Genomic DNA, 22,876 nt, shown 5'->3' with positions numbered 1-22,876 from the left:
TCGGGGTCGCAGGACCTTCGCAGGCATCTTAGCCACAATGCTCTCCTTTTCTCCTTCACATGTCTTGTGAAATACAGCTGTAACTTTGATCCAAAGGTTTGATGTTCTCGCTGTTTGACAAAAAAATAAAATAAATAAATAAATACGGTATATCTTTCTTCTCTTTGTTTTTAATGAGGCACGGTTGTAGCAACAGGTCAGTTGACATTAACTTGCTCTGGCCAGTTCCTGAAGCCTGCTACATCACTTTGGGTTTATTTTTTATCTTCTGCTTTTTATTCCACTTGATTGCAATTGTCTGTGACAACTGGAGAATTGTACGTTTTTATTTTTTTTACCTGAAAGTGGACAATTACATTCAAGTGAAATCAAACATTATTAGACAGTCTGAGAATAGTGATTCTGTGATCTCCTGGAGCGATGCTGTCAAGATTTTCTCTTTACATAGTCTGATATGCGGAGCTGAATTGCACTGAAGTGTCAATTTGCTGTGTGTATACTTAAAGGGGTCATGAACTGAAAAATCTAAATTCCCTTCATATTTTTCACATGTAAGAGGTCAATGCACTATAAAAACATGTAATTTTCAGAACTTAAAACGTTCTCATTAAGTCTAAGGCTACGTTTGGAGATTGTTTCTTAAATGCAGTGAAAACACAAATGTAGACAAGGATTGTTTTCATTCTGAAATGTCAATTTCAAATTAAAAAGAGCACTAGTGTAAACAGGGACTTAACAGAGCTTATATTGAAGCCAGTTTGCCAAAACGACAGACTGTGGAATGTGCCACTTTATGACATAAAATTGTGGCTAAACAACACCTCCACAGAAGAAGATCAACTTCTGTAGTTTAAATAACGAAAGGTCTATGCAGAAAACAAAAGATAAACATGGCTCTGAAGATAACAAAACGCTGTAAAAAAAAAAAAAAAAGAAAAAAAAGCGTTCTTCGCATTGCCATCCTTCTGATCATTAGGAAAGAGGGTAGCACTTTATTTCACAGTCCTGTTCCTTGTGTACATACTATGTACTTATTATAGTAATTACAATAACTATGTAATAACTAGATAATAACCCTGAACCTACCCCTAAACCTAACCCTACCCAATGTAGTTACCTTGTATTGCCAGAACTTTCTTAGATAAATACACTGTAAGTACACTATAAATGTACACTTACTGTAAAATATGAAAGTGACATGACCCATTCTCAGAATTTGTGCTCATTTAACCCATCCAAAGTGCACACACACAGAGCAGTGAACACACACACACTGTGAAAACACACCCGGGGGAGTGGGCAGCCATTTATGCTGCGGCGCCCGGGGAGCAGTTGGGTGTTCGATGCCTTGCTCAAGGGCATCTAAGTCGTGTTATTGCTGGCCCGAGATTCAACCCTAGGGTTAGGAGTCAAACTCTCTAGGCCACAACTTCACCATGATCAGTTGATGAACCTTATTAAGTTCAGACCACATCAGTGAGAACTTGGTGATTTGATCCTTATATTTTACCGCCGATTTGTTTACAAACAAGGCACAGTTCAATGCAGGATTTTCAGAAAGAGTGAAACTAAAAGACAATGCTGTGCTGATTATTTGGATCCAAGTGTGAGTAACAGTTTTCATTATGTGGTCACTATTGCTTTGTCTGTTTTGTATGGATTTGTAAATCACAGCAGCATCCATCTGTAAAGGATGCCTATGACTTCTAAATTATGAGGTATTTTGATGTAAAAATCTCGATAACATTATAAAAGTAAGTTCACACTACAGGATTTTAAACGTCAGCAGATCGCTGTGCTGTTCAGACTACAGTACATGACTTGATTGTTTGTCTGTCGTTGCAGTGTTCGCTCCACATACTACGTAAATAATCCGCAACAGGGAGCCACACGTTTTGTCATGAAAACACAAGTGAAAAGTTGAACGAAATGAAACAAAACAAGTGAAACAATGTTTAAAATGAACATCGGTAAGTAATTAGTGCTGCAAGCTGTTTACGTGATGGTTACCTCCGCTGACCTCAAAAAAAAAACCTTGCTATCTCTTTCGCCGTAGCTCATCACAACACCTGATACTGCGTGATGTTGAGTCGGCCAACCGGTCCAGATATTTAGCATGCTAGATATTTGTTCCCTATCTGTGAGGTGTCTGCAACGCTCTCTTTTTTACACCCACAAATCTCTTTTTTATGCATTGTTTTTTTACACATAAAGATTGCTGAGTGTTGATCACCCGCTGATTTTCCCCCGATCACAGCTCGACCTGTTGGCTAGCTCGTTAACATGCTCGTTAATCATGTATTGTAATGGACTCAGTGAACAGTACAAAATAAATAAGAAAGGCAGCTCATGACCCCTTTAAACTATTATTTTCAATGTCCTTCCTTGCTTATATAATACACCCTTCTGCAAAAAGGTAGTGAAAACCATGGTTTGGGATTTTATTTATTTCATCTAAAAGGAGTGATATAGCACAAAGGATTTGACAAATCTGATATTTAAGATTACCCATGGGAAATGAAGATGGCTAAAGGTGAGTTTAAAAGAGAGAGAGAGAGAGAGAGAGAGAGAGAGAGAGACAGAGAGAGAGAAAACATGAATAAAGACCAGCTGCACTAAGAAAAGGCACAATGGCAAAACGTTGGCACATTACCAACATGCCACGGCTGCTGAAGTCATGACAAGTGTCGCCATGGCAACATTTTGAATGGAAAGCTTTGTCCGTGCCATTGTGCCTTTTCCTGTCTGTAACCCCGCAGCTCCATTACTGCTCTGCGGGGTCTTAAGTCAGCTACTTATTCACGGTTGGTCCCTGGAGAGCCAACCTACATGAACCATTCCAACAAGAACTTCTCCATCATTACCTTTTTATCATGAGAAGTGCAGTTCAAAGAAATGATGGAAAATAGAGCTGATCAAGCACGTGTGAAGGCATAAAGAATTTTGTTATTCAATTAGCTCCTTTCACAGGGTCAAAGGAGAGATACTCACTGGGGTTGTAAAGTGACGAGGGTGTAGATATGCTCCAGTGTTTCCGTATGGAACAAGCGTATAGGGGAACCTTCTGAAAAGGCCATCCATAGACCCCCACCAGCTCGCACCATGTGGGCCACGCTCACCAACGGGTCCTGATGGATATCAAATCTCTAGGACAGAACAGAAGACAACAGGATTACATTAGAGAGATAGGAGTTAACCAGTTTCACATCAATACAGGTCAAATGGGATATTTTCTGATAGTTTTAAATGGGGTCGATTTTAAGATATGACGTTTCTTTCTTCAGAGGAACACAAATGTGTTTGCCCATACAAACCAAACTACATTTCATTTTATAGAAAAAAAGCAGAAAAAAATCATCTTTTGTTTGAAATTACAATTTCATTGTTCAGACAAAATCATAGTGGTTTAGAACATCATGAGGGGTGAGTAAATAACAAAATGTTCATTGTTGAGAATAAACTTGAGTATCCCACTTTACTAGCTGATTTAGAAAAATACATAATTGTGGATGTAATGGAAAACCTGTTAAGGTGCCAAATGGTGCAGCATTTTAAGATTCTTAAAAACTGAACGTAAGTCATTGAAATTGCATGTTTACATATAAAACAGTCATTATTTTGATCATCTGAAGTGTCTAAAACACATTTTTATGCATTTTATGCAAGTTATAATTTTGCTAAATTGTACAACCGGCACACTTGCGTTTGAATTCTGAAGACCCATAATGCATTTGAGTTACATTTATTCAGCAGGAATCCAGCAAATTCTCATTCTGATGGGATGTTTCATGTCATATTATCTTCAACATAAAATTTACACTAAAACAGTATCAAGTTCTGTGCACAGCAAGAAGAAACTACAGTATATGCTGTGTAACAGACAAGTATGATCTAAGTTGCATTTGAAATGTTTGACCTATATATTTAACTGGGAAGTAGAATGTTAAGTAGAAACAACATGACATTAGCATGCCCTTCATGATGATGCTAATTCATTTCAGTCACATAGCTTTACTAATGGGTAAGAAGGTGGACTGGAAAACTAGAGACCGATGAGAATAAACAAGCAGAAAAGACTGAAACACATTTTAGTACAGAACTCAGTAAGGCATGACAAAAAAAAAGCAGTTAGAAAACTCAATCTCCTTTTTCCTCTGATTTGCTTTCTCTTCTCCATTAGCTCACAATCTGAATATTGAACTATAACGACAACATGTCCATTGCAAATGTACGTTGCTTTTATTTCCCCCTTTTATTCTCAGTGCAGTACATATCCAAGGCCTCTCAAAAGCAACTACTGAGATGGAAGAGGGAATTCATATCTTCACATTTATTTTTTCTTTGGTTGCTGCAAAACACCACAGGGCTCCATTAAAGACAAAACCTGAGTATTTGGATTGCTCTACTGCAGGGAAACCATGGATTTTAGCCTGTGGCAAAAAAAGATAAGAAGCAGATAATATTCTGGTCACCTTCTATCCAAAAGATCTCCAGCTGAGCTTCAGATACATCATCCAAAGATTAAGCTGGCGGTCCATTTCTGGTCGAGGCCAGTTTACTTTTGTCACTAAAACAGAAGCATGAGATATTGATAGGAACATTCTGCCATTATTTACAAACCTTAAGTTGTTTCAAACCTGTATGACTGACTTGACTGACTTGAGATATTTTGCAGAACGTATGTATATATATATAGAAGATGAAAAAGGCTTCCATAATGTCAGTGGCAGACTACAAACACACAGTACTATTATGTGTCATCTTCCATAAAAAAAAGATAGTACTAAAAATGTTTCCAAACACAGCTGCATGGGTACTAATTAACACCTGAAATAGAACATGCATAACAGCCTTATTGGCTTCTTACAACTTTAGAATTTATAAAATGCCATAATCCTTTACAGGGCTCATTCTAAATAGTCTTCTAACACTGGGATACTTGTTTTATGGGGATCCAACATTCAGTGGTTTTAAAGCAGAAGAGCCTTCCAGAAGATCTAATACTGTTGCAAACATTACAGCATATCTAAATACATACTTTAGCTTGGTATTAAGCAAATTTAAATTGTGACATTGAACACGTAAATTACTTTGCACACTTATTTCACCTAAAGTACAAGATATTCTATGGTTTATTCTCACTCAAACTGGAGAACATCGTCAGGTTTACACGCAGAGACAAAAAGAAAAAGAAAAAAAAAAAAAATGCAAAAGAAGCATTTTCACTGGTGGATTTACTCATAATCTTCACTTTGAATTTTCTTATAATCTGCATTTCTGCTTACCATTTTATTTGTTATAAAAGGATATTCAGTTGTACAAACACAAAAAAGCAAAAACCAATGCAAATGAACACCTTCCTTCCTTTATCTATTCCTGCAATGCACAGCATAATTGTGCCTTCGAAATCACCATCCAAACAGTGGGTTCACGGGCCACACATCATGAAGGTTTCAATGACTCAGGATCCAGTTTCTTTGATTTCAAAGTGATTCACAGCAGCACCGTGCTCCACTGTCTCAGAAAACAATACACCCCCTCCCAAACACCTTTTTAAAAGTCCACAAGGAAAGAGAAGCCATTTCATGCCTGATCCTCTAATGAGGCATGAGGGAGCCGCGCTCCTTATCGAGGGTTTGCACGCAGCCCCCTGAGGTCTGTGGTGCTACCGAGGAGCCCTGAGAACTCTTACAAACAGCTAGTTCTCCAGTCTGGGGTTGAGGCAGATTAGTTGGAGGGAGTGAGGTGGGTGCGAGAGACCGCTCTCTCCTCTGCACACTAGCGGACAGGGATTAGCACCTGTTTGCCTACCCTTGCCAAAGGGAGCTTCTTTTGTTTGAGAGCAAGGGAGAAGGCTGAAACTGCCTTTGATGTGTTTTCGCTTTTAATTGACTTGTCGGCTGTGCTTGCATTTGCTCTCTTGTTCTTTCTATGTTTTCGATTTATTTTGCTTGGACTATTTCTTCAGAGACGAGACACCAGAAGAATTATTTTATCAACTGGTTATTTCCATCTGCAATACTGTTGTGGATGTGCATATATAATTGCAATGTTACTTAGCCCATTTTCTATGCCTCTAAGATTTCTATTTGAAAATAATAATAATAATAATAATAATAATAATACAATTTCAGCCCAACTAATTTCCTTATTTTAAAAACAAAGCCAGACATTTAGGCCAAAGTGGGCAAAGATAAAAACCTTTATCATGATTTTAACTTTGTTATTAAAAATATGAACAAAGACACACATTCCAAATAAAACCGAGTGCTTTGTCTCTTTCAGATCTTCACGCATATACATGCATGCATCCAGTTTTGTCTCTCTCAACTGTTTACTGTAACTTTAGACACATTTGTATATATTTTTTTTATATGTAATCTGTGTGTTTTACATTATTAGCTCAATCAGACATGAAAGATAATGTAGTACAGTAATCAGGCACTGTTTTATAGGCTTTTCAGTGTGTTTTTCAGAAAAAGCGCATGTCAGAACGAAATGTTTAGGCTTTAAAGCACATTCAAAATAATGCACTTTTGTCATAGCCAATAAGTGCAGTGTCCCGTGAGTGTAACTCTCCCACTGAGAAAGCATTTGATGTGATGTGCTGTGTGCTGAAACACAATGCTATGATATTTTTTTAAAGCAGATTGTGGAGACAATCGTCCACGATCAAACCTCGTCATATCACACACCCCTACATCACTATCACAGCAGGAGAGCACTGTTCTTCCCTACAAGCGGACAAAACACAGCATGCCTCCACCTACCATCTAAACCCTCATTAGTCCACTATAATACTAGGTGACAGTGCTTACAAGACCAACATGTTTAAACAACCACTCATTTAAGGAAGCGTGGGACTTCACTCTCCAAATTTTACTGTTCTGAAAGGATTTCTACAGCCCTGTTTCTGCCTGGCATTAACATATATTATGTTTTCAGCGATCCAATCACAAGTGGTCAGCTAAGACGCATTACCATTTACACCTAACATGTTTCAAATGCATCTCCTGTAACCACGTGTGTTCAGATTTCGTGTGGATAATCCCCTCTAAAAATAGATATCACTTTCTAAGGGAGCGCAAAGTGTGGCCCACAAGTATAGCTGGATGGAAATGGGAAAGAAAGCAAATGCAAAGGATTTTTATAATTGTGTGTTTTGGCACAATATAATGAAGTTTGAATCAATTGTTTGTTTGGTTGTTTTTTTTTTTGTTTTTTTTTTCAAAACAAATCTCATAACACTCACATGTTAGGTCAAGATTTTAGATTGATTGATCTTAAGGCCATTACATGGCCAGCCAGAGGTTGGTCAACATGGTGGTTTTTGCGGTGTGCACTGTCCACACTAGTTGGATCCAGTTGGCAGTTTGGCCAACTAAATAGGTTGAATTGCCATTGGTCAGTCAGTCCTAGATTTGTTTTCCCTTGTTGAATGATGAACATAGTCTACTGCCACCTGCTGATACAGACACACAATTTTATTTTTCCATGCAGGTGCAGAATGTATATGCTAGTTGGCCGTTGGTTGCAGTCTTAGTGGTGTTAAAGCACAACCTTTTTTCATGCACACTAATGCACTGGATTCCATCACAGCCAGTCGTTAGATATCCGTTTGGCATGTCACGGCCTTTACCACCTGTTGTAAAAAAGGGCCTACAAATCAACGAGCCAAACTTGAAAAAGAAGTTGGTTGCGGACCCAAAAAAAATTTGAGTACGGCTTTATTAAGGGTTTTCTCTGCATAGTGCATACAAACCCGTCCATCACTGTTTGTTTTCTCTGCAATACCGGGGATGTAATGCTTTCAGCATTTTACATCGACAGCGATCCAGCGGCCTCAATCGTTTCGGGTCACTGGAACAAGTTGGCATGCTTCAGATTGTGGAATTCTTACCTGTAAACCAACAAGAGAGACAAATTCACACAGGCTCCGTTGCTTATCCCACCGACACACATAATTGTCCGCCACTTTGCCATGAGTCTCAAGGAGGCAGATTTACAGCTGTAGTGTAGTGGAGATGCTTCCCACTCCAGCTGCTAGGCCTGCATGGCTCCGCAGGGAAAGGGATACAATGCAATCAGTCGAACAAAACAGAGCACTGGCCTGAACAGTGGAGGATCAACCGAATAGCAGCAGGGGCCCATTCACCTACCAGTAGCTCAAATCTCCTCTCTGATGGGCGCATCCAGAGAAATCTCAAAGGATAAAAGAGATGTTTGATTCCAGAGATAAAACCCAAGAAGGCATAGGGTTATGGAGGCCCATGGGGTAGATCCCGGGGTACAGCCTCTCCATATTTGAGACATCCAGAGAAGATTAGAAGACCCCAAAATAGACAACTTGGCCATATGGATTTGCGCTCCTCGCTAGGATTATTGATCCTCATACACAAGCTAATTTGTCAGTAAATGATGGCCAAGTGCCTGTGAAACTCCTCCATTTGCTAAAGTTTGGTGTGTAGGCATATCAGCATGAGTAGATCTTTGAAAATATGAGTCTGAGTGGACAAACTGGAGCCGTCAAGTACAGTTACTGTGTTAGCACAGCTAGCCCAGACCGAGCCCTCCAAGGCAAGTGTCCTGATGGATTCTGAACCAACTGTTACTTTTCTACAGGTGTCTTGATTCCACAGGTCCCCATACAAGACAAAAATACAAAAACACAAACTAAGTTTACTGTGAGATGAGCAAGACTGTAATTCTGGTCTAATGTATGTAATTCAAGAGAAGATGACACACACTGGGTTTATGATAGTGTGAACGCAGCTGAACCAGACGATACTGGGAGCGGGGTTTAGATGAAAATGTAAATATTTGCTGCACGCTTTCCTCTCAATAATGAAATAAACAAACAACAAAAGAGACAGTGGTGAGAAAACAGCAGTTAAGTAAGCATTTGATCATAGTGATGTGGATACATTTTAACCAGCTCTGCGATTCATCACTCCAGGCATCTCATTTATATTATATAGGGCTTTATACAATAGATTGATTTAAAACAAGCAGCTTTAGAATATTTAACATGAACAAATGAAAAAAAAACTGGGTCAGTGTTACTATCAGTGAGAATTAGATTTTCTGCAATAAAGCAGCTCTCCTGTGTGGAGCTAGCTAATTATTATTATTATTTATTTATTTTTATTATTGAATGTAATATACATATTACATACATGTTATATTATATTTATATATATTATAACAATTACACAGATTTCTGGTTTTCGCTCACTTTCTTTGTATAATTTATCCACAGTTTGGATAACAGTTTATATTTTTGACAATACAATTACAGCCCTACCTTATTTTTCTTATTTTATAATTAATTTTATATATATCTATATATATATACCTACAGGAAAGGTTCATTTCTGTCCTTGGTAGAAATAAACTGTTAATGCAAATTTTGTAATAAGAAATTTATGTTGCCTAAATACACGCATGAAATTACAGCTTGACTGGACAAAGATATTTATGTAATATTCAAATGTAATTATATTTCCATTATATTTCATAATCCATTTCAAGCTGACACTACTGGGGGGGAGAAAAAGTATACATTTTTGTTTTTTATTAATATTAATAATTCTCAAACAATAAATATAAAAATGGTTTATGTTTGTTTTGATCATAATGAGCTTTATAAATGTAATACCCAGAAAATACCATTTCATTTTACATACTCTTGAGTTTTATGACACAGAAAACAGAAAAACAAGGTAAAAGTGTATGAGTGACGAATACAATAAGGCCTGTGAAATACCTTGCTTGAAGGCAAATCTTTAATCCTTTCTGGTGGAACACTTCAAATATGGCCAAAGATATTCAAATCTAGTAAATTCATATGTTATTTCCCTCATAAAAGAATGCTTCAAATAGCAGGGCTACAAAAATGTGTTGCATGCTAATTCCACTGCTTTGCCCAGAGCAAGTCACTTAAAGTAAATTGGTTTCATTAATACTCAAGAGTAAATCCTTGTGTTTGCAAGACAAATATGTATAACTGGTGGTGGAACTGTATAATTTCTGTCTAAGACTTAAAAACATACAGCTAGAACAAGCACTGCAAAGCATTTTTGTGGACTGTATACCTCCCTCAATAAAACTGGGGCTTTCTATGCTAATGAGCTAACCATGCCATGTTAATAACTGTAGCGTGTTGTGTAATCCAATTTATACGTTTCTCTCCAGTGTGCTCAGAACATGCCAGACTTTTTCCTTAAATTTTAATCACAGGGTTTGCACTGTGGCTACCATGGACACCATTTATTGGATGCATTACATAACCTTTTTTGTCTTTTTTTTTCCGCCCCCATCACAGTGTGTTAATCTAGCAAAATTAAAGAGGGAACCACAGCGAGCCATTTAATTAACATTTTGAGTTGTTTATTTCTGCCTTTGAAACCAGAATAGCTTTACAATGACTTCCGACTTCCTCAGGTTAATTGCATGGCATATTCAAAATGTCAGTCTTCCCATTTTTCGTGTATACTGTATGCTTTGAAAACATCCCCTCAGCCACTCTGTACACCCTCTTCCTCGAAAACGAAGGCATCTTCAGATTTGCCTCTTTCAAAGCCGAGGACCTTCAGGGGCAGAGAGGACTTATCTGGACACTCAAAGCATCTGCAGATGCAGTCTTTCCTTTATTGCTCCAAAAGTAATAAAGTGGAAGGAGGAGAGATGCAGTTTCATTCAGATGGCCGCTTATTGCTTCTGGGTGTAATTTATTTACGGATTTTCTTCAGAAAGTTAGACACCTAATTTTTAATCCTTATAAATTCTGCATACTGTTGATTAAACACAACAAAATGATCCTGCCTTAATGTACCTAGGAAAAAAGGGAAGAAAAACTCAAAATCTCCCCTTCAAGCAGTTTTGGCTTGTTCATACATTTAAAAAAGCTTTCTGATTAATCTCATGTGAGACCCCAGTGTTTATTACTACTACTTTGAGGGCAACGTATTGCTCCACAGAATAATTTGTTGAATATATTTGTTTACCCAAATACAGTAAAAAAATAATAATAATACTAATTTCAAATCCAGCCTCTACTTCCCATGGAATATATCTGTTTGTAATTTCTTTCTTTCCACTATATGAATAGTAATATTAAATCGCCACACTGCACATCATCATAATTAATCTTAATTTCCACTTCACTGGAGATAATTCCTTGTTGACAGCCAGGTAAGTAATGCATTGTGATAAACCCATTGTGCCAGGGTTGTCTTCCTACAGAGAGCAGTCCCTCGCTATCTACTGTATCATGTCTCCGAATGCAAGAGTTCTGCATGCCCGCCCGTCTTCTGTTGTCATTAGCCCACACTTACCTACTGCGAATGAATAAGGCGCAAGCACAGGCAGAGAACAGACTTAAATTGCTTTCAAGGTAATCCTGAATCCATTGGCTTTCTATCTAACGTATACATACCTAGAACAATCTTATCACCCCTGTCATATCTCTGAATGCATTCAGAATGCATGACAGAACTAATATCTTTCACATGCTCACTGAGGCATTCAGCTAATAGAGGAGGGACCAAAAAAAAAAACATTCTTGGATGTTTGAATGGAAAGTTGATGAAAGAGCAAATTGAACACAGGGACAATCAGATTCATTTGTCCTATTTATTTGATTTAATTACCCTTTTACTCTATTGAGTCCCTTTCATTTGGGGACATACTATTAATTACCCTTCTTAATTATCCCACCTATTTAGTGTTTAATCCCATTACTGAAGGAAAAAAAAATGAAAGCGAAAGCATACTAAATACAACTGTCCATTTCTGTGCTAATGTGACGTTTAAATCTTAAGTGATTATCCACAATTCTAAGCAAACCCAAGTACTGTATGCAAAATAAATAAGCTTTGTTTTACATAATGCATAAAAGCAAGGGAGAAACAACTATATACAGCCTTGTACAATTTATGAGGCCTTGAACTTAATGCAGAAATATTGCAAATTACGAGTCTTGTTCACATAAAAGACAAAACAACTGAAAACTATTTTAAAAGTGAGCCTTATCAAACTCGTACCTCCGGGAAGTCTCTCGTACACCATCAGCATTCCATCCCGTAGGCCAGCATCCAGGAAGTTCCCAGAATGTTTGAGACACAGAACTAGATAGCCCTCTGGGTTACGGAGAGTCAAAAGGCATTGGGCGGCCATGTCCATACTGCCGTAGACCAGAGTGCTTTGGGGGCGAAAACATTGAAGGATATATAAGGACATCGTTGTGGGAAGAAGAATAAAGAAAAACTAATGCCTTATTTCCACTGTGCATTTGCCCTTGATATTGTGAAATGATATTTTAAAAGGAAAAAATCTGTTCTCTGTAGCTCATCAGTCCCTTTCATTTGCCTAAAGAATATACCAGAATACCTATTGTTCTTCTGATTTAACTTACTTAGAAAATCACTGTGATTTTAAGCGAGCAATTTATTTAATTTCTGCCAAAATGGCTGCAATTCAAAAACCTCTCCACAAAGCACCATGAAAAGTACCAAAAAGTTTTTAACAAAGTAGTAACCCTTTGCTGTTTAAGCACTATAAAGACTGCATCTGAAGTTGCATATATACCACAAAAAGTGTGCTGCACACACATGGTATAAATGCAATTGCACATATACAAACTTTAGTCTTTAATCTGTTTTAATAAGGAAGTTGTTTAGATTATATAAATAAATGAAAAAACTTTAAAGTATAATGTGTAATTTTTCAAATGTACAAATATTTTATGTCTACATTAACAATAAATGACTTTGGAATCAACCAAAACTCTTATTAGCCTACTGAAAATATGTCATCTGTTTCTTATCTCTGAAATGTCTGTAAATCTGATTAAATGGCTTTTACCTTTCCAGATTTCCCTATTGCTAGACATGTGCTCAAAACAAACAGCTATTAGGCTATATGACTTGGCTACCACTTGGTTCTCACAGCCAAGTGAGCTGACAGGAAAATAAAGGAAGCATTGATGAGGCACTTTATTTGCAGCAACAATATCTTAGAGTCTAGTTTCCTTGGAGCAACCTTAACTTGGCTGTGTATAGATTCCTTTAGATATTTAACAGGTTCTTTGTTATTTTTCATTGAAGAACACAATGCATATTTTGATATTTCTTATATGTACGTATTATATATTACCAGCCATCATCAAGTCCCACACAGATATTATTTCCAACTCCTGTTGAGTTGTGAGGGCCAGTTTCAGCATCCTCTGAAGGGGTGGGCTCAGGCACATACTCCAAACACCTCACTCGAGCTCCCATCTGGAGGGATTTTACAGGCCGAGGAGTGGGTCTGTTCAAGGAGATGTCGTCCACCTGGCCATGAGTGGAATCGCCTCCACCAGCTACCTGCAAAAACAGAGCAAGGACACTGCTATTACAGGTAGTCATCCAATCAAAACCACTCTCACATCCATGACAATACAGGTAGAGAAAGAAAATAATTTAGGAAGGGAAGTGCTTTCTGTTTTTCTGCCACTTTCAACCACTCCCTCGCCATTGTGCTTTCACTTCCAGTGCCGAGAACCACATGGAGGAAATTTCAAACGGCAGAAAACTCTTTCACTTCCTGTGTACTTTCATGCTTCCCAGCCCTATTATTTTATTCCTTGTCGATTTCAATTTCATGGTAACAGCAATGTTAAAATCACATATCTCATAAAAATCTAACCTATAGTCGTTGGCTTGATAAAGTCTCTAAAATTCATACTCTATCACCCCTAATGCATTCCCAGCAGCAGCTCTACAGCTTCAAACATCTTTTTTGAAACTCCAGGGATCTTTTCATCGCTGAACCAGAGGAAAAGGTTGGGTGGAGAGATGTCTTTTGAAAGCCGCTGAGCTGTTTGACAATGGAGGGTTTCCTTTGGGCTGATGACTGATCGCCTTCTTAAGAAAGAGACTGAGATGACAAACTCGATCCTTGGTGCAATTACATATAGTTGACAGAATAAGTCTTCAGCACAGCGCTGCTCATAAATCCATCCTCTGGTGCCTTGCCTCAACAATTGATCTAAGTTGCACACCCATTCATTTTTCTGCTTTAAAATGCAGACTCTTGTAACACATTTGGGTTGCATTGCATCATAAATTAATGATCCCCCAGTTTGTGAAAAATAGTGTTTGTCTTCGCACCCTGCTGCAGCTGCTCTCATGGTTATTCTTTCAAGCATAATGCAATGGAAGCAACCCGCTTGCTATTAGAAATTAAATGAACTGATCAGCATCCCATCATGTCTGCCACACAAATTGGCTCATCTCTCCTTGTGCAGCACTAAACTGCTCCAATTACAAAATACATAAAAAATGAGATAAAGGGGAAAAGTATTACAGAGAGTCTGCTGGCCACAATATAAATGACAGTTGTTTAGGGGCCATCATTTATGATTACCTCAGGATACTGAGCGACTGGGCTTGGTTGAGTGGAGTATAATCTCAACCAAAGAATGGGAAAACAATAGTAGAGTGGGAGGGATGCTGCCAGACAACAGAGATTAATTCTTATTCTGAGTCATGTTATGCGAGCAAAATGGCTAGGCTAAATATAGTCTTTAGCCTTACAGTTCCCCTCTAATTTGCAAGCAATCATTTGTATGATTTGTAACGCAGCATAGAATCTGGATGGCCAAGGTCTCATGGGTTGGGAAGTAAAATAAAAAGCATGTTGCGGAAAACACAGTGGGAGATAGGGAGGGCTTATCATTGTGCAAGAAGCTAGGAAAATAACTGAACTGCGTTTTTTGCTACTCATTTGCAACCTCCAGCTGGCCCTCGTTCTCCCGCTTTCTCACACAGGCGCAAATCCATTTGCTTAATTTCGGCGATGATCTGCCCCCTCTCCACTTTCAATTCAGTTCCTCCACAGACTACGTGGAATTACAGTTCCCTGACAAACTCATTAGTACTTGTTTGGAGGAGTAGATATCTGGAATCATGCCCTGGATGCATCGCTGTTTTTTTTTTGTTTTTTTTTGGCCAGAAAGCCGTGAAAATCAGTCTTAGAGCCAAAGCTCTGGGCAACCAAGCATTAATTAGGCTAAAATTGACTAAAAGCCTAAAGGGAACAAAGGTAGTCTGGGGAGAAAGACTTCATCCGTCTATCTGTAAACCCTAGAAACATTCAACCATTTGTCTCTGACATCCTTTTTGAAAAGTTTTAGGTTTGTTTGGATTTGAAGTTGACAAGCAGAGAATAGCAAATAGGGAAAAAAAGCAATCAAGCAATCAAAAAAACAACTACCACACACACACACACACACATATATATCTCAATAAATGAGAATCAGCCTTAGAGGTAAAGAGGCTAAAATGAGCAAATTTGGTGAATGACTGGCTGGCTTACTGTCTTGAACTTATTAGAAACAATGTCATTATTTTGATCTAACCCATGAGAAGAAGAAAAAAATGCAGCCCATGTTGTAGTGATCTGATTACTGTCACTGCTAGGTTGGGAAGTAGCAAAGGACTGATTCATTTCCCCTCTTCTCACATCTCCCAGTCCAGCTGAGTTCACCAAGAAAAGGACACCTGCTATAAGTGGAACATGTGTTGATTGCTTTAGGGGTTTCTTTGACCCTGCTATAGTTTGTAAAACCAGACCTTTGGCTAGCAGGATAAAGTTTGGTCCACATCGCAGCTTATTATGGTCAAGCTATCGCAACTTAATCTAAGTCTTCGACATGGGTTCATCTGAAATAGCTGCAAACACAATAACAGACCTGTGTGGAGCAAAAAGACTAGAGTGATAGCATAATAAATAATGGTTTCTTTCTTTTGGAAATACTTGCTAGCTTGTTTCGAAGTACAGTAATCTTAGGATGTAGCAGACCAAGCCTACACAGCTCAGAAGCACAGAAAATAAGTTTACAAATGCTGCATAATAGCACATTTTAACACATTTAATGAGAAACACTGGCAGCCCCACTGAGACTAAATGGACGCATTGAGATACATTAAACAATGACCCATATGATTTTTAGTTACAGAGTGAGATTTAGAATTTCCAATCAGATTTCAGTGAAATTATATTTTGGATATGCAGTACTGAAGACTTTTGGCACCAGAAAGAGGTTCTAATCCAGCCAGATAGAATTTCCCACTTAATGTCTCCTTGTATATTTTAAATCCACCCAAGTCCAACCTCAATGCTCTTTAGTATACCCACAAAAACAATTAACTCAAAGACAAAGGCAAGGGCATCCCTTTGTGTCCAACCAAGGCTCGAATTGGATTTATCCCCCTGCTTTGGGGGATTACTTGATAAATTGCCCACTGCTCCAGAGGAGGGAGGAGAACGAGACTACTGTGTGAAACTTTTAAAGGTGATTTCACAGGGTTTGTTATGAAAACCCATTTTATTTTGCAGAAACATTTTTTTTTTTTTTTTTTTTTTGCAGTACATCCAGAATGAATCCCCTGAGGTCTGAGGTGGTCTGGGGCCATGGAATAGTTTTGACATGCCTTGACATTTGTGATTTTTTTTTCAGTATCTTAAAAACATATTAATAGCTAAACTCTGATTACACTGTATTCAGTACAAACTGTGCTACAATATTATATACCTGTATTGCATAAATGTGATTAGATGGTAAGGAATAATAAATCTAGTCTATTTGATCTCTGATGTCACCATTGTGTATGATAATGTATATTTGATGTGCTTCTACTTACCCAGAGGAAACCTTGAGGAAGCGAAGTGCTCGCAGCTGAGAAACCAAGTAATGCACATTGAACAGGATTATGAAGAGCAGTCTCCAGCTATGAAAAAAAAAAAAAAAAATATATATATATATATATATATATATATATATATATATATATATAATAATTAATTCTTACCCTAATGAATAGATCTGAGAATTAAACGTTAATTTAATGCAATTATTTATATAAAAAGTCAGCATTTTTTAAGAATTTTTAAGCGGTTTAATTATTTATTTATTTTTTATCATTCAAGTGTTGCTACAGCTCATACATGATTCAATTAACACCAAGGTTATATAGGATTCGACTTCATAGGGAATTCATAAACTGAAACGTTGTTTAGCTTGAATGCAGTGTAAGTCACATCAGATGTGTAAATGTAAAGACATGAATGAAAACTTTGAAAAAATAAAATGTAATAGATTTAGATATTTTTACAGGAAAACAAGACCAAAATACTGACTAAGAAAATGATTTTCTGATTACAATAAAGCAATGTGGCTCACTTCAAGTGGTGGGTGGCTTATTTACGGTGACCATAATGTCAACACAGCCGCTGTTTGGGAATATTTATATTTAATGTGAGAATGAAGGCTGGGAGAGATGGCAGAAAGCACATCTGATTTAATTAGGACTGAATATCTTTCATGTTGCCCCTAGTGGAAATTGGCCATCAATCTCTAACTAATTCCAGCAGTCATTTCCCATATTCCCCACTTTTTCAAAGTGCAAACATAAACAGATCCATACTAATACTACAGAAATGACAATTTCAATCAGCCATGAGCTCTGCCTCTCCCTTCTCTGAACCCTTCTTTTTCCATGAGCATGCAGAGTTTCCTGTTTCCTCTTGCATATCTCCAACTTATTCCATGTTTATATCGTTCATCCATCTGCAGTGACAAAAAATGTCAAATCTGTAATTAAATGCCAGTCATGGTAGGAGCACATATGGCAGCCTGCGGGCAGCAGAGCTCGGCTGGTGGAGGGAAGGGACAGACTGTGGCTTTCTGAGTCACATGACAACACTGTTGCTCAGTGAGGAGCACAGGCAATCTTTACAGGTGGAGATTGCTTTGTCTTTGTTCATTCTCTGATGAATAGAAAGTGCATTTGCCTGAATATCTGCTTTAGCCACAGTCTCTCGGGGTCTAAGAAACATGCTGCATGATTCCCCAGCAACACATTTATTCTGGGATCTCAAACGGCAACTCGCAGACTAATGTCTGACTGCAGAGGTAATATACTACTGCTGAAAACGGACTCAATCAGTGGCCTGTCCTGAATGCTTCTTTTAATGTATGAAATTTCAGACGTGCTTTGTGCCCTGCAGCACCTCATAATAACCTGTCAGAGAGAAGGGTTACTTTAATACATATATTTATTATACAAGTATGGGTAAATTAAATGAATAAGTATATTTTACTACTGTTGTTTTTTAGTTTTTTGTCTTTTTAACACTCTAAAACATAAAATTACAGGTATAAGGTATCGTCAACATAATCCTCAATTTGTGCAACCCAAAAACTGGGAAGAAATAATGTCCTGTTTGTCTTCACCTCATGTCAAAATAAAATTTGTAATATTTAATATAGTCAAATTCTTTTAGCAGTTTTAAAGAATGAAGTGTTAAATAGTTAAATAAAGACGTTCCAATAAATTTATTATATAATTTACATAATAACATAAAACACATTTAGAAATACACAAATAATTATATTTGTGAATATTTATTATAATATGTATATACAGATACACACACAAATACATATTGAATAAGTTAAGTTATACTTTTAAGTTTAATTTATTTATTAATTTAAGAAGTTAAAATTTATGTTCATCCAAAATAAAATAACATAATAATAGAAAATCTGTAATAATTTACTGCTTTTCCAAAACTGCAGGATTACACCAACATAGTTTGGTTACCAATGATCTACTTTTATTTTCCAATTTTTAACAACATATAAGGGGGAATGGATGATGAAGTATCCCTTTAATATTTCAGGGTAAGCGGTTTTATTATTCATAATAGTGTCCATCATTCAAACTCACTTCACATTATCGGTGGTTCATAATCAACAACTCCGCTCAGAATGACTAAATAACGTGAAAGTCCATTTAATTAGCATCATGGTGCTTTATTCCACTAAGCCTCTTGAATTGCAATTGTAATGCAAGAGATCCCAATGGGAGAAGGAGAGTGATCACAGAGAGATTTGATGGAAGACTTGTGTTTTGTTGCTTGTCTGGGGAAAGGGCACTAGGTGAGCTAATTAAAGAGAGATTTGTTGATGAAGAAAGAGGGCGACCACACAGCTGCTGGCCCCAATGACCCACTGCTCTACATGGTCTCCATCCCACCCTTCTGGCTGACGGGCTTTATGCCAGCTCCAGGTGGTGAGTATCCTTTCCATAGGCCATGAACTCATCTGGAGCAAACCCATATTAATTCCCTTGCAAAGTCTATCCTGCCTGCAATATGTCTGAATTTAATCCAGTAATGAAATGCACAAGGATAGTCTGTCACAGCATCTAGACAAACATGATAATTTTTTTAAAAAGGCAGACATATGATGTAAACAAGGGAGATTTTGACTGTTTTCAATGTTTTCATCCAAAAAGATAGACTAAAGACTTGTTCACTCCCCTTGATATGCAGAATATTAAAAGAAACCACATCATCCATCCAATCCACTCAGTTATTATGAGTCATCAGGCTTAAGGAGGTTTGGGGACGGAATGCTTAGAGCAAAACAAATGGCACTTTGAGGTGCTTAAATGCTTTGAGGTGATTTTCTGTGACAGCAATCAAATCTCTATTCTACCTGGGCTTTGTTAAATGCATTGTAAATGTGATGAATGCTACACAAAAGAACATGCGTCCTCCCTTCCAGACTTAATAAGTAAGTATGCAGAATTTGGTCTCCCTTTATGACTCACATCTCTAATAAAAATAAAAAAAATAAAAAAAATAAAAAAATACATTGGTTAAATTAAATATGATATAATTGAAAAAGAGTATGATGTCTGAATAGTGTTGCTTTCGTCAACGAAAATTATAACTAAATATCGTCATCAACGAACCTTTATCACAAGATGAAAATAAGACGAGACGCAACTCAAATGATGGTCATGTGACAATGACTAAAATTTTAATGTATAATGCAAGATTGTTGGCGAAAAAAACCAAGACTAAATGTGATTTACAAGATAAAAACTATCCTAAAATGTCTCTTCATTTTCGTTGACCAAAATGTGGCAAAACTAAATTATTAAACATTATTTATTATTATTATTATCCTGTGTCTCACTTCAGGCAACGTCACTTCCTCAAGCCCCACTCGCGGCATTATTTAGAAGACAACAACAAACAAAGTTAATTCTGACACAGAGAAAGGGACAGATGTGTGTACTTCTAACATGTTTGGCTGGTAAAATAAATGTTGTAAATTCATATCAGAGAGTTTTCTGTGTCTGGAATGGATGGGTCATTGAGTCTATAAGGTAACAATAATATAATAAGATGTTTAAAATGGGTTTGGCTAAAATACAATTTTGGTTTTGTCTATACTATGTTGACTGGCTTAAATAGAATTGCATTACTAAAAAGAGACTAAAATTACATTTTCATTGACTAAAACTAGACTAAATGTCTTCAGTTTTAGTTGACTAAAACTAGACGAAAATAGTCACAGATAATTCTGACTAAAATAATCAGGTTGACTGAAACTTATGAAATATATATAAGTTGAAAAAAAAAATATATATATATATATATATATGAATGTGACAAACTAATAAAAACTAAAACGACAGCTTCACACAAAGACTAGACAAAATAAAATTAAAACAGGCCACCAAAAACAACACTATTAGCTTTAAAATCGCATTTTTTTTTTTTTTTTAAGTACAATATTTTGCTTATCAGGGCCTCATTTAATCGAGCAAAAATACAGTAAAAATAGTAATACTGTATATTAATAATAATAATAATAATAATTAATAAATATCTCTAAAATGTATAACCGCTTCGCTGTTTAATATTTTTATAGAAACCATGACAAATATTTTCAAGATTTTGATGAACAGAAATGTCAGAAGAACGGCATTACAAATTTTGAATGTAATGCATATTTGCTGAACAAAATTATTTATTTTATTAATAAATAAATAAATAAAATAAAATAACTAACCCTGATGTGTATATACATTTATAACCAAATAACCACATAACCAACATGCAAAATATTTATATTAAAAAACAATTATTTACTTTTATTTTTTTCAGAAATTTGTTTACAATTCACATTAACAGATTCATTTTATGTAATTAGGTTGCATGCACTGCATTATGTGTAACTAAGCTGCATCCTCTGAATTCAAAGCTCATCATGTTTTTGCTAATCCAGTACACAGTAAATCTGTGTCTCCACCACACATATTGCAACACTTGGCTGAGCTGGGACTCTACAACACTATTAAATAAACTGTGGTTAGCATTTAATCCACATAGCTTGGTTAACATGAAGCGTGGCAAACCGAATAAAAAGTCTAGTCCGAATAACTACTGCAAAGTGATGAAAGAAACCTCCAGACAACAGCATCACAGGCAGCTCCCACACTAATAGAACTCTTCTGTCGGTTATTAACTGATAATTGCAAGGCTTCAGATACCTCTTTACCATGTCTTCTTCACTTTTAGCCTCATGGTAGAGGAAGTGAGGCAGGGAGAGCCAAGATAGCACAATAACAAAGTGCCAATGCAAACCAGATCGCAGCTTGAGAAGCAAACTGCATTTGTATTTGTTCGACACAGGCTAAATCAGTGCTAGTCCACGGCTCTTGCTGTATCATAGCGTTTTCGCTAATCCTTGTGGTGTGGAGGAGAGTTGCAGATACCGGGATCCCAGAGAAAAGCTGCAGAATGCAAGGCTGAAATGACTGCATTTAGCATTCTGCTACATCACAGGATTAAGAAGAGGGAAATGGGAGTGGATTAGCCTATAGGAATTCAATACACATGGGGAAAAGGAAAGGTGACGGTGGTAGGACTGAAGTGCTAGAGAGGTTGTGGTAGTTTAGTCCCCAGTGTGAGTAAATAAGTATAAATTGCTCAAGTCCCTTTCCTTTTAAACAATTGTGCGGTCTCAAAGGCAATGACATGCCCCCATTTGCTAGTTGTTTTCCAATATCCCTTGGTGACTCTAACGCAGATGAACGACAGGATCAAAGCTGAAATGAGCTGCAAGTGTTACGATTTCATGAGCTGGATGAAATCCAATCATTTAAATTTCACGGACCAAGATAAGCAAAGATCAAAGTGTCAACCTGCTGTGCTATCAGTTATGCATTTTGCATAGAATATTTAGAGTAATGTGAGCAGAAGTCTAAGTTTTCAGTTGGACCTCTCAAATTTTAGCGCTCCAGTGGCTTGGTGTTGGGTTCATGAGCTGGATTTGGTCGAACATATGGCTGAGGTGTTAAGTAACACATGCAAAATGCAAATGAACAGTTTACCTCAGAAAGAAATCCTGTTTTCATTTTCTCACCTGTGTGTCATTCCAATCTGACATAAAAGGGGATTTTATTTTTATGAATAATCAGGATACTCTTTTACATATATCGAAAGTAATTAAGGACTTGGACTGTCTTGGAAAATCTTCATATCTGCCCTAACTCTCTTAGATAAAAGTAGTCTAATGAATCAGTTAAATCTGGTCTTTTCAATGACAAAACTTGACTGAATAATGCTGGGAAGAATGCCCTAATATTCAGTTCCTACAATATCATATGATTTCAGAAGACTTGCAGAAGGCAATATGACTTTATAGTGCTTATTAGTTGTTTTGGAGCTCAACAGCCCCAGTTTCCAAACAACATTCATATTCATGTGGGCACTGATATTTCCCTCCTTATGTCCGGCTGAGTCACTCTGCACTTTGTGATGCATGCAGCTAATGCGATGCGAATCCAACACGTCTCTTCATCCCCCCCTGGCACAACTTCTCTGACACAGCACGACAATCCCAGAACGACTGAGATGAAAGCGATGGACTGTCCTACAAATAATGGGTTTGAAAATACTAGAAGAAGCCAAGAGTTGCCTTGAGAATATAAAGCCTCCGAATCTCTCCGTCTTCGTGTTTCTCTCT

The 22,876-nt window shown here is 37.1% G+C and overlaps 1 pseudogene; it reads right to left on the bottom strand.

The window, feature by feature from the left end:
* LOC128022820 (rho guanine nucleotide exchange factor 10-like protein) overlaps positions 1-22,876 on the bottom strand; it is an 83,607-nt pseudogene that overhangs the window by 4,698 nt on the left and 56,033 nt on the right.

The sequence above is a fragment of the Carassius gibelio genome, chromosome A11 (genome assembly GCF_023724105.1).
Source record: "Carassius gibelio isolate Cgi1373 ecotype wild population from Czech Republic chromosome A11, carGib1.2-hapl.c, whole genome shotgun sequence".
Taxonomy (NCBI): Eukaryota; Metazoa; Chordata; class Actinopteri; order Cypriniformes; family Cyprinidae; genus Carassius; species Carassius gibelio.
Note: the sequence above shows the minus strand (reverse complement) of the source record. Positions and strands in the feature narration are given on the sequence as shown.